Source organism: Acanthisitta chloris, unplaced genomic scaffold (genome assembly GCF_000695815.1).
Source record: "Acanthisitta chloris isolate BGI_N310 unplaced genomic scaffold, ASM69581v1 scaffold9991, whole genome shotgun sequence".
In the NCBI taxonomy this organism is placed as follows: Eukaryota; Metazoa; Chordata; class Aves; order Passeriformes; family Acanthisittidae; genus Acanthisitta; species Acanthisitta chloris.
Genome location: NW_008656496.1, coordinates 15,312 through 26,681, shown reverse-complemented (window position 1 = coordinate 26,681; position 11,370 = coordinate 15,312). Strand labels below are relative to the sequence as shown.

General features: G+C 49.6%; 1 protein-coding gene across 1 annotated transcript in view; it reads left to right on the top strand.

Moving 5' to 3' along the window:
• PLEKHG4 (pleckstrin homology domain containing, family G (with RhoGef domain) member 4) overlaps positions 1-11,370 on the top strand; it is a gene marked incomplete at both ends in the record, with an annotated part of 61,922 nt that overhangs the window by 41,730 nt on the left and 8,822 nt on the right. The window lies entirely within an intron of this gene.

Here is an 11,370-nt window from a genome sequence, read left to right as displayed (position 1 = left end):
GGCCAGCCACAGCAAGTCTCTCTCTCCTTGCTTATCTTATTAGCTTTCATATTTTTTCCTTTCTCAAGCTTTCTTTGGGTGAAAATTATTTCCCAGATCATTCTTATATCCCATGTTCTTGACTTTACCATAAGCAAAGAACAGGTTTATCTGGACTGCAGGTTTGAAATGGCTCACGTGAGAGTCCTGTACCCTGTCAGGACTGCAGCACCTGAATTGTAGTGGCTTGTCCAATGAGCCAGAGCACGCAGCATGGTCTCTACCAGCCCTGGGATGACAAACAGTCCTGCTGTAGGTTGGGAGCAAAGGTGCATGATACCTGCTGGCAAAAGTCACTGGAAGAAAGCACTGACCCAACCAGAAAGGGCAGCGTCCCATTGCACTGGCTCAGCACCTGCATACCCTGTGGCCGTGTGGTGGTGTGATGCCCAGAGCTGAACTGCCTGTATCATTACAAGAGGGCCTCAGGCAGGCCCAGGGGCTTTTTCCTGCTTGTCAGGATGTTGTGCAAGATGCTGCCCTGTCTGATGCTCAGGGAAGGTATGGGCATTGCCCTGCCATAGCCTGGGAGCCTCTGGCAGCTTGAGCCATTGCCTTGCAGTTGCTTTCTGAGGGAAGCTGTTGAGAGTCCACTGCTCAGGATTGGTAGAGTGAGGCTGGTTGAGAAATGGTAGGGTTTCCCATGGTGGGATTTCTTCAGGCTCTGTTCCACAAGCCATTCCTTCAGTGGTGTTCTCTGTCTACCACCCTTGTATCTCTTCCCTCAGAGGACCCCTGACCATCAGCCTGTGCTGATTCTTGTTCCTACTGCACACAAGGGGCTGCTGCTTCTAAGCTCTGCCTAGAGTGGGCAGAATGTTGCCTGACCCCTCTCCATCTGTGTTTTCATCTCTTCAGGAGTGGGTTACCTGCGCTCACGTGTGGATCTGCCCCCACAGCGGGTTCTCCTCCGTTCTCCTCCTCCTCTGGCTCTCCTCAACCACTTTGTTCTTTGTGGCTTAGAAAACAAAGCCTTTGGCAAGTGAAGGAGGTGCCTGCCCTTCCTGGGGGAGGGCCAGCTGGCCTGCATTTGATTATGGCAGTGCCTCCTCATCCCTCCCCATTGTCCTTGCTGCTGTAGGAATGCCAGCCTTTTTGCGCTCCATCCCGTGAACAAGTGTTGCTGCTCTGGGGCCCAGAGAGGGGCTGGGGCCCTCCTTCCCATCCCTCTCACCCTGCTGCAGGAGAGCCTCTCTGCACATCTCCATGCACCTTCCCTCCGAGTCGCATCCACCCCATCCTGGCTCCGGCAGCAGGTGGACACAGCTAACCCTCTTGTAAGTACCAAGTGTGTGCGGCGCCTCGGCTGACGTGTGAGCTGTATTGAGATTGTTTGGAAACAATGTAGAGAAGGCTTTTCACTCGGTTGCTTGTGGGTGTCTGTATGCTTTCAGCATGAATCAGAGTGCTTTGTGTGCATCTTTTGTGCGCTCAGGCAGAGCCCCATGGACTGTGGGCATCTCTGCATGGTCCCTCTGAACCCTGGGGTTGCACTGTCCGTAGTACAGCAGTGCCTGTCCATATTTATTAGAGGTTATTGCATGATCATTTCAGTGGGCATAATTTACATGCAGTTAGGAGTTGCTGTGGGGGCTGCATACCTTCAGACTAGCTGATGTCTGTGCAGGGCAGGTGGTACCTCTCAGCCTGCCTGGACTTCTGTCAAATGTTGTGGACAGTGCAGAAGGGGCTGGGGTGCTCGAAAGTTTGCTGAGCTTCTGCCCCGAGTGATTGAGACCTGCTGGCACAGCATTCCCAGCTTCCAGAGATGGATTTGATCTCTTAGATGTGACAGCAGAAATCCAGAGCGTAACAAATAAGTTGCCTTCTGCAGATGTCTTTATCTCTCGCTTTTCCCCAAAAGTTTCATAACAGAGACCTGCTGATACCTTGTTTTCTGCTGTGTTTTCTTTCTGATGATGTACCAGGTATTGCATTGCAGATGATAGTTTTAAGGAGAAAACCAAATCAAGTCCCTTCCAGGTGAAAAATTCCTGATGTTTTTTTTTGCTTAGCCTTTGGTGAGGGAAGAAGGGTTGTGAATGCTGGTCTATGGGAAGCTGGAAAGGATCCTGGTGGCTGTGACCTAACAGTGTGATTTTTCTATAGCAGACTGTTTGGCACAGTTTGAGAGGTAATTTTACTGAATGGGTGTTATGATTCCCTGCTCTGGGAATGCACTTGGAGAAGTGGAGAGTACAACTTAGCACTGAAGTGCAAAAAGAGGCATTTGATGTGTCCTTACTGTTGTTTATTTATTGTGAATGGAGGTGCAGGTAGCTCTGCCACGGTGCTGCTCTCTCACCAACAGTCATGCACAGGTCAGAACATGGCTTTGCTCCCCAGCACCTCTGAGCAACAAAGGGTTTTGCTGTGGCTTATAATAAAGCCTCTGTGAGAGGCTTAACACACACTTTTCTCTACCTCTGTGCAGAGCTGGGCTTCGCTGTTCTGGGGATGTTCTGGCACAACATTCCCAAACAACAGCTTTCATCTGGTTACTAGTGCAAGTTCTCAAGATGATGCAAGGAGATTTGAGAGGCACAAGAGAGGAATATTTACTGTGCCTTCCCAATGCTGGAAAACTGTTTTAGGGGAAGCCACTGTTGTCTGGCTTCAGCATTGTCTGACAGCAGCTGTCTCATCTCTCTTTCTCTCTTCTCTCTGTCCTTCCTCAGTTACGTCTGTAAAGTCGTGCCCCTAGACAGATATCTAGTCTGATTTGCTCTCCCATTTCAGGGGTGTCCTTTTTCATGCACAGCCTGTAGCAGTTGGGGGAATGAGCCTCGAGGTTGGAAAATCGATCCTCTGGCAGAGTTCATGCAAGGTTAATGTGTGAAATCTCTCCCTTCTCCTTCCTGCCAGGTTTTTGCTGGAGAAGTCTTTTTGCAAGGTTAATAAGCCTCTAGTGTTTACTTTTCTATCAAAGGGTATTCATGTATCAGAAAGTTTCTGCTTTGCCTTGGAGATTGAGATAGCCCTCTTTCACAAACAAGAAGTCCTGAACATTTAAATCTGATCTGCTACAGCTCCCCTGTATTTTTCTGTCTTGCAAAAATAGTGATGTGGAAATTGTCTTAGGAATTCTCCAATAATTCACTGCTAGCTCTACTGGTGCCCAGGCTACTTTCTCCTGTGTTTATTCAGTAGCTTTATTGCCAAATGGGCATCTCAGCAGTGCCCGCAGCCCTGACGAGCTCTGTGACAGGAGGTGAACACTAAGTAATATTTAGCACCAGTGCTTAGTGCTCCTTTCTGGTTGCACAACATGGGTGTGAGACTCATTTGTCCCTCAGTGTTACAGGGCAGCAGCAGTGAATTAATTAGTTTTTTTAATGTGCTAAATCCAAGCTCAATGTGCAGTTGAAGGTGAGAGGTTATTGGGTTGAGATGCTTTTGAGCACCTGTCTCAGCACCTCAGGCACTCTGTCTGTCTGTGTGGGATCCTTCTCCCTTCTACTGTGCTAGCCGAATCCTTCCCCTCGGTGGAGGACACAGTGGGGAAAAAGCAGCTGAAGAAGCTAGCCATAGCATCCTTGGGGTGTAGGCTGCTTGCCCCTCATGTGCCTTCCCTGTTCCCAGGAGTGCCAGCATGTTCTGCCCCACTCTGTGTATGCAGGGGGCAATGCTTGACATGCTGAAATCACCTTCAGCCTTGATTGCCAGCGCACCTTTGTGTAAAAATTCCCCAGTGTCCTTGGCTGGCATGAGCATAACCTGACAGTTGTCTGAAAGTCTAGGGCTCCCATCAGCTGCCATCAAATCTCCTGCAGGATCATGACACTGGAAGCCAGTCAGTCACAGCAGGGAAACAGCATTTCCTCCCAGCAGGTTTAAGGATTTTCCAACCTGCCTTGCAGTGAAGCTGCAAGAGGAGTGCATTGTGCTTGAGGTCTGAGATCTCATGCTAGCACACATCTTCCCTCAGCTGGGCCCAGCCTTGTGCATGTGTGCAAAATGTTGGGCTTGGGTGCTTTTGTCCCCTCTTATCCTAGGATAGAAGCTGTGCAGGGTGACAGATTTTCTGAATTTTTGTGTGTTGGCATTCATCTGGATGCTGGGATCCTCGTGGAGGCTGGAATTCCCTTTAGTCACGGGAGTTAAATAGATCTGTTCAAGCAATCTGGGCATGAAGCTCCCCTCGGTGTACAGATGGGGCTGAAGCTCACAATGGCTCCATCTGCATATCAAAGCCCTGGACATATGGACATGGTTCTCCCAAGCACCCGCTGCCTCTAACCAGCTCCCCTGCCTGCTCTGGAGGGCCTTGCATCCTCCAAGTACATCTTGGTGTGCTCTTAAACCAGGGAGCTGTTTCCAGCATTGTCAGCTCCCCTGGAGAAGGGAGACCCAGCAGGTATGCTGGGTGTCTGGGTTCAGCTTCAGCTCCACATCTCCCGCGGCACAGGCACCCACAGTGCAGTGCAGAGAGATCCCAACACATCGCTGATTAACTAAACAGAGTTGTGCTCAGCTTGTCCCAAGGGAAAGGATGTGAATTGAAGACCACAGAGAAAGCATCCACGCTTTCCCATCCAGGCCCAAGGGCACACTGGAGGTTTTGCAATCCCCAGCTGAGCACAGAGATCCTCATTAAAAGTGAGCCAGTGCAGGGCAGAGGGGAGACACCCACTACAGTCCAGTCTGTCTTCACAGGCCTGCCGTGCTCTTTTACAGCAGGGTATTTGTGCAGCATGATGATGTGGCTGTCGGGACAGATGCAAAAGCAAAGCATGCAAAAAACCTCTGGAGGTGACATTAGTCTCTGAATGGGGTAATTTGTTGCTGTTGTGCAAGTTGCCAGGCTTGGTGACTCACACATCTCGCTGTGACTTGGTTGTGAACCTGGCTGGTAACGTGAGGCTCTTGACTTTTTCCAAAGAGGGGAGTTATCCCCTTCACTAAATGAAAGAAGCCTGAAAATGTGCAGTCCTCTTCCTCCTTTAGGCAGTGGTCATACGTGCACAAACATCCTTGGCCATTGCCAAGTTACACTTACCACATGCAACTTTTTTCAAGTCAACCTTCAGTTGGTTTCATGTCTCTGTAGTGACTGGTGTAGCCAAATGAAGGACCAGCCACCAGATTCCAGCTGTTAGGGCAGCCATAGAGAAGGACAGTGGACAAAGAAGATTTCACCATGCAATTGAGTTTGTAACTGGTGAAGCGTCAGAAAGGTGAAAGGATAATACTCACTGAGGCACTGAAAAACAGCATCTGCCCTTATTCTGCCCTTATTCTGCCCTTATTCTGCTCACACAGAATTTCATTGTCAGAAAAACTTTGCTCTGGGGTGCACAAAGCTGCTGAAAAATGGGCAGTGACTTAAATGTGAAGAGGCTGGTCTGCAGCAAAGGCAGAACATTGATGTGTATTGGTTTACTGGGAGCAGCCTTGGCCCCTGGTCCTCTGGACTTGGGAGCTTTTAAATGTTGAGAAAATCCCTATGCTGGGATAGAAAAATAGAGGGAGAAAAATCAGTGCAGAATTTACTCAAGGATGCAGAGTCATGAGAGACTCCAGAGCAAAAAGGAAAAACTGAGAGAAAGCTGCATGCTGTTGGCTGCTGGCATATTTTCTTCAGCTGCATAGCAGGGGAAGCTGTGGGAAGGGCAAATCTGAGACTTGCTGCTCAGCTTCCTAGGGAGTCACTTTATACATGTATGTATAAATATACATGTGTGTCATATATGCACATGTGTATGTCTGTACATAGATACCTAGTGAAACTGGCACAGACTGCTCTGTGGAAGTTCTGAATTGCACTGAAGCAGGAGTTACTGTAGCTGCTTGTGATTCATCAGGTGAGTCAGCCTGTTCCTAATGGACTACCCTAGGTGTTGCCTGGCAGTGGCAGCAGTTAGAGAAAAGAAGGGCAAGCACGCGTCCTGCACGCCAGCTTCAGCACAATGAGCCACATCTGCCCTTTGGGTCCTTGTGCTGTCGTCAAGAGAGCAGAAATCATGTGCAATCCTATTTTATCCAATTATACTCTCCTGTAATTAGACTCTGCTGGACTCATCATGCCTGGCTGCCCAGAGGGCAAACGAAGGGATTTTTGAGCTCTGTTCGTGTTTGCCCAGAGTGCTGCTGCAAAAGGATGTCCAAGCACGTTGCTCTAACGAGCAGCCTTTGATGGTGCTTGGGCTGTGACGTGCCCAGACCAACTCTGACCAGTGCTGCTTCCCTGACCCCTTGTTCTTCTTTCCTGACCAGCTGTGGATATCTGCTTGTTCTCTTTTCCTCTGCTAAATCCAAGGAGTTTGTGCTTGTCTCTCATGCTTTGCCCTCCCACAGTGTTTGTACAGCAGCTGGCACTTGGTAACAGGCAGAAATGCAAATACAGAATTTAAAGTTTGTTCTCCTTAGCAGCTAGTTTTAGGCAAAATGATGATTTCAGTGGTCTGTCCTCCCTTGGAGAGGGGAGTGGAGGCCCTGTGAGCTCCACAGCAATTCAGAAATGGTTTAACTTTTCATTTCAAGTGCAGAAGTCCTTTCCAGTCTTTAAAGCTGAGCTTTTACCAGCTACATCCCATAGAGGACACAGTTCTGATTAGTTTGGTTTCTCTGCTAATGAATCCCAGGCAGGACTTCAAATGCAATTTGGAAAAGTTGAGTGTGCTACAGGGTGGGGAAGAGAGCACAGCAAACCTCTGCCTAGGGAAGGGATTAATTCTAACTTGGTGGCTTTACTGAAATGCTTGTGCTCTGAAATTACATGGTTTCTTGTGGGTAGCTGCCTGCTCATGGAGCCCCAGATCCTGCTAGAAGTGAGAAGGGACTTTGGCTCTTAGAGATGTGGAAAAGCATTGCAATGTCTAGGAGGGATCACTGTTTTCTCCATAGCTCTGGTGTGTCGGGTGTCAGCTTGCTTTGCATTTTTGCTTGAGTTTGGGTCGTTTGGGATGTTTTCTCTCCCAGTTTTTTTGCATTGGGAAAGAAAGGGGATATGGCCTGCACCCAGTCAGGGTGTACTGCACACACTTGAGTAGTTCTCCTGTGAAGCACAGCCCCTTCCCCCTCTGCCTTGTCTCTGGTTACCAGGACTCCTCAATCTGGTATTTAGGCTAGCAGCATTTGCTTGTGAATAGCCAGAGCTGAGATGATGCACTGAAGCAGTGGCTCTGCCTCAGTCTGGACATAGGGGATAGTAATGTACAGCACAGAGCCGGGCACAGCCAGGGTATGGACTCCGTTTGAACAGATGGGAAGGTAGGAGGAGGTCTGTTTTTAACTAAGGGGACATGCACACGTCCTGAAGCTTTGCTCATTCCCTGCTCCTTTCTTCATGGGTGCTGTTAGTATCAGTGGGTGCCTGAGGAAAGCCCAGAGCTGATCCAGTCTAGTGGTGAGCCAGCCACTTTCTGTTGTAGCTATTTGGTCTGTGTTAGCAGAGAAATAGACTTACCACCATTTGCCAGCTGGTAATTCTTGTGACAGTAAGGTTTTAGCCTGGGTAATTTTGCTTTCAGTATATTGTGATGTAGAATCTGTGGTCCTTCTGAGCGGTCAGCATACAAGGCAGTCTCCAGCCATGGGTCCCTGGTAGCTCTGTGTGCATCAGTGTTGTGAGCAGGAGTCACTTCTCAAGGCAACCTAAAGCTGTGTTGGACTTTAGAGGGAATAAGCCCAAATGAGCCTCTGTAATGAATGAGAGGAGCACACTTGGGAGCAGGCATTTTCTTGCAAGAGAGATGCATTTACTTTGGAATTGTGTTCTGGTGAGTCCCTGTCACTCTTTAGTCCTGCCCTGCGAGTGCTGCAATCAGTGTCTCTGCTCTGCAGGGTTCAGTGCCAAGGATGTGGGCTGCTGGCAGAACAGGGCAGCTGCAGGAGTCAGTACCTATGTGACACCATGATTAGCTGTTGGGAAGTGATTAGTTTAGTTCACAGTGGTACCTGTGATGCTTTGACCTTTTCTGGTTGCACCCAGTTTTGTCTCCTTTTGCTCTTCAAGCTCATGGCTGAAGTTAAGGGCACTTAGAGTGAACATAGTGGTGGTGAGAAGAGGTCTGGTTAAATGGGAAGCTGTGCAGTTTTTTCTTGCCACAAAGTCCTAAGATCAGTTGTGTCTCACTGACAAACAGCAAAGTGCTCACAGCCTGCATTCAGGAGCTGCATGCAAGCTGTTTGTTTGAATGTTATGGTTTCTTTTCTGCTGTCCCTGGCAGTATTCCCAGCTGTTGTGCTGCTTCCCCCTCTCTGTGTTGTAGAAAGCGGGGGAGAGGGTGACTTGCAGTCCTGGGACATTGCTGCAGAAGCATGGGGGACTTGGTCTGTCTTGTTGCTGTGCTTCAGTCATCATAGCCACAGTGGAATTGAATCCCTGCCTGTATTGTTGCTCCCATCAGGATCAGTCTTGGCTATTCATCACCCCTGTCTCAGCTCCCCTGTGCTGTCACTTCAGATTCAGAAGGAAACCTTCTCACATCAGAGTTAGTCACCCACCCAGGTGCACTTTTTGTCTGCAGAAAGTTGATCTGTCTTCCTCTTCCTATTCAGACACTCAGTTTCCTATCTGACAATAAAAATACAGTGATAGTCATCCTCTCCCCACAGGAAGAGCTAAAAGAGGTTTGGACAAAGGCAGGCCTCCTGAAATTGTCCCTTCTGGCATTTGTCTGAGATGCACTGTGTCTGTCCCCTGTTTTGGCTACCCAGAGAAGGTGTCTTAGAGATCACTGGACCTTGAGTATGAAGGAAATCTGGTGGGTCTGTGGTAGGTTTGGGTTGGAAAGGTGTAATAGCTGATCCTCAGATGAGGATCCAGGACCCCTAGAAGGCTTTCTGGTGATGTGCCAAGGCTGAGCAGCTTCTCTTGGCCAGTATTTGCAGGTGGCATTTCAAAGTTGCCAAACCCAACAGACTCCAGGAGCTTCTGTCCATGGTTAAATGATCAGGGACCAACATAGGGTGATGTGCTTGAGGGTTATACCATGCTCCAGTGAAGTTCCTGGTTCTTCCTTGCAGCATGGCAGGTCCCCAAGAGCCCCTGCCTCCCCTGGGCAGCCTGGCAAGACCAACGCGTTGCTGACTTCTCCTGTAGCTGCTGGATAGGTCAGCCCTGAGTATGCAGGAAGCACGTTTGTCTTTAATCCTGTAATTGAGAGCTTCAGTAACGACTTGCCTGTAAAGATCAAAAGCCAAGGTACAGGCTCCTTCCTGCCTGGTTCCAGACACGATTGGGAAGATTTCAGCTTCACTGCATCCAGGTGCCTCCTCTTACATGAGCAGCTCTTGTGGCTGTGCAGAGAAGCTGTAGGGTTGCCTGTTCCTCAGAGACCCTGTGTCTGGAGAACAGTATCCTGGCTTGGCTGAATGAAGTTTGTAACCTTACCAGGGTGGGGGAGCACAGATGATGGCAATACCCCTGCCTGTATTTCCCTCCTGAGTGCCAGGGCACACTTGGTCCCTGGAGAGGGTCTGCCATTTATGTGCTAAAAGGGGTAGTTGAAGCAGATGATGTCAGTGGAGAAAGCCTTGGTGGTCACTTAGCAAGTTACCAAGCAAACTATGGGGTGTGGAGGGCTGTTCCTATTGTGTAGTGAACAAAGCAGAGCTATTTGCTGGCGTGTGACAGGCGCTGGAGATGGAAGGAATGCCATTGAGATGGAGAGTCAGACAGGCGCTGGGGATGGAAGGAATGCATTGAGATTGAGAGTCATTTCTATGTGGCACTTCAGTGCTCGCCTAGAACAGACAGACCATGTGAAGATGAGAGGTGATGGGGCTGCCTCCCTGTGTGCTTTGCAGCCCTGATTCCTCCTCTCAGTGGTCCCATGCAGATCTACAGAGTTTCCTAGAAATGAAAGAAGCCTCTTTTCTCTCTCTCTCCCATCTGTACATGGAAGTGAGTACCTCAGCCTTGGATAAAGCCTTCACAGAGCAGCTGCCTTTCTGACTGGCTGTAAAGTCCAGGCTGGTCTGCTGGCTGTCTCTCTTCCTGCACGTTGCTCTCAGCACCCTCTTTCAGAGCCCTGAATGTCTTTTGAGCTCAGCTTTTCCCATCACTGAGCGAAAGGCAGCCTGCATGCAGCCTTTGGTGAGGATCACCCATTGACCTCCGCAGCCAGAGGGCTGAGATGTGCCCTTAGCCCACATGGATGGCCAGTGCGTGCTCCAAGGCAGAGCTGGAAGGGGCTGCTGTTGGTTTGTGTACAGCTGGAGGGAGCAGCTCAAAAACTACAGCAGAATAGGCCATCTGTCACTGCTGTGTAGGTCTGCTGGGCCCCACTGCGCTCAGCGTTTGACCTTGCCTTGATGTGCTTCCTTTTCCAGGGAGTAGAAGACCCTCTGCATCAGGGATAAATGCAGATTCTCACCAGAATCTGGCATGTCCTCTGCCTCTGCACACCCTTCCCAGCCCCCAGCAGTGGGCAAGTTCAGAACATAAAGCCTGGATCAAGAGAGAGGCAGGTCAGGGGCCTGTTGCTGTGCTAGGCAGGGCGATGGGAGGACAGGAAGCTGCTGCTCTTTTGATTGTCCTGTGCTGCAGTTGTGTGGGGCTGAGAAGCTCCTTCCCTGAGCAGCTGCTGGTGTTTCTGAAGCAGCTCCTTGCTCCGCGTGAGTAATGGGGCTGGCTGCACGCACACAGTGCAGCTGCAGCTCAAAAGAGCAGTGTGGATGGCTGTAGGAGCTCCTGTGGAATCTGTCCCTGGAGTGACTGCTCAGTCTGCAGGCTACAGGCTGTGCTGGCATTCACCTCTCTTACAAACAGCAGTGCTTGGCTTTCATAGCCATCCTCATCCACGGGCTGGGCATCATGTGAATTAAGCACCTTCTGCCCTGCTTACCTCTGCTTACCAACAGAGAGTAAGCCTGACCACCATGGCCCTGATGAGGATGCAGTGTCTGCTCACATAAAGCTTGAGTGGATTTTCTTATTGTCTAAGGCTGTATAAAAATAAGTGTTCTAAGCTCTGAGTGAAGGTTCTCATGGGAAGGCTGCTCAGAAGTGCAAAATGGAAAAGCTGGTCACTTCCTTCTGGAACTAAGCATGAGTGTGGTTTCTCTGCAGGTACAGAGGGCCTGACAGGTCAAGTGCTAGAGATGGTCTGGCTCACTTCAAGTGCAGCTAGTGGTTTTTCTGTACATCCACTGGTGTTGGGCAGTTGGTGGTAGATGCCAAGCAGCCCTGTCCTGGGGGTTTCCCCTGCCCTGTGCATCTGATTTTAATAACTCTGTGTGTTCACTGATGAGCAGTAAAGTTCCCTGGTCAAGACTATGGCAGCTAGTCACATCTTATTTTCTCTGTCATCAAACCTTGTCTTCCTCCCTGCTTTATAGAGAGGTGGTTTATGAGCCTAAGTCAGATGTTTGCTTCTGATTTTG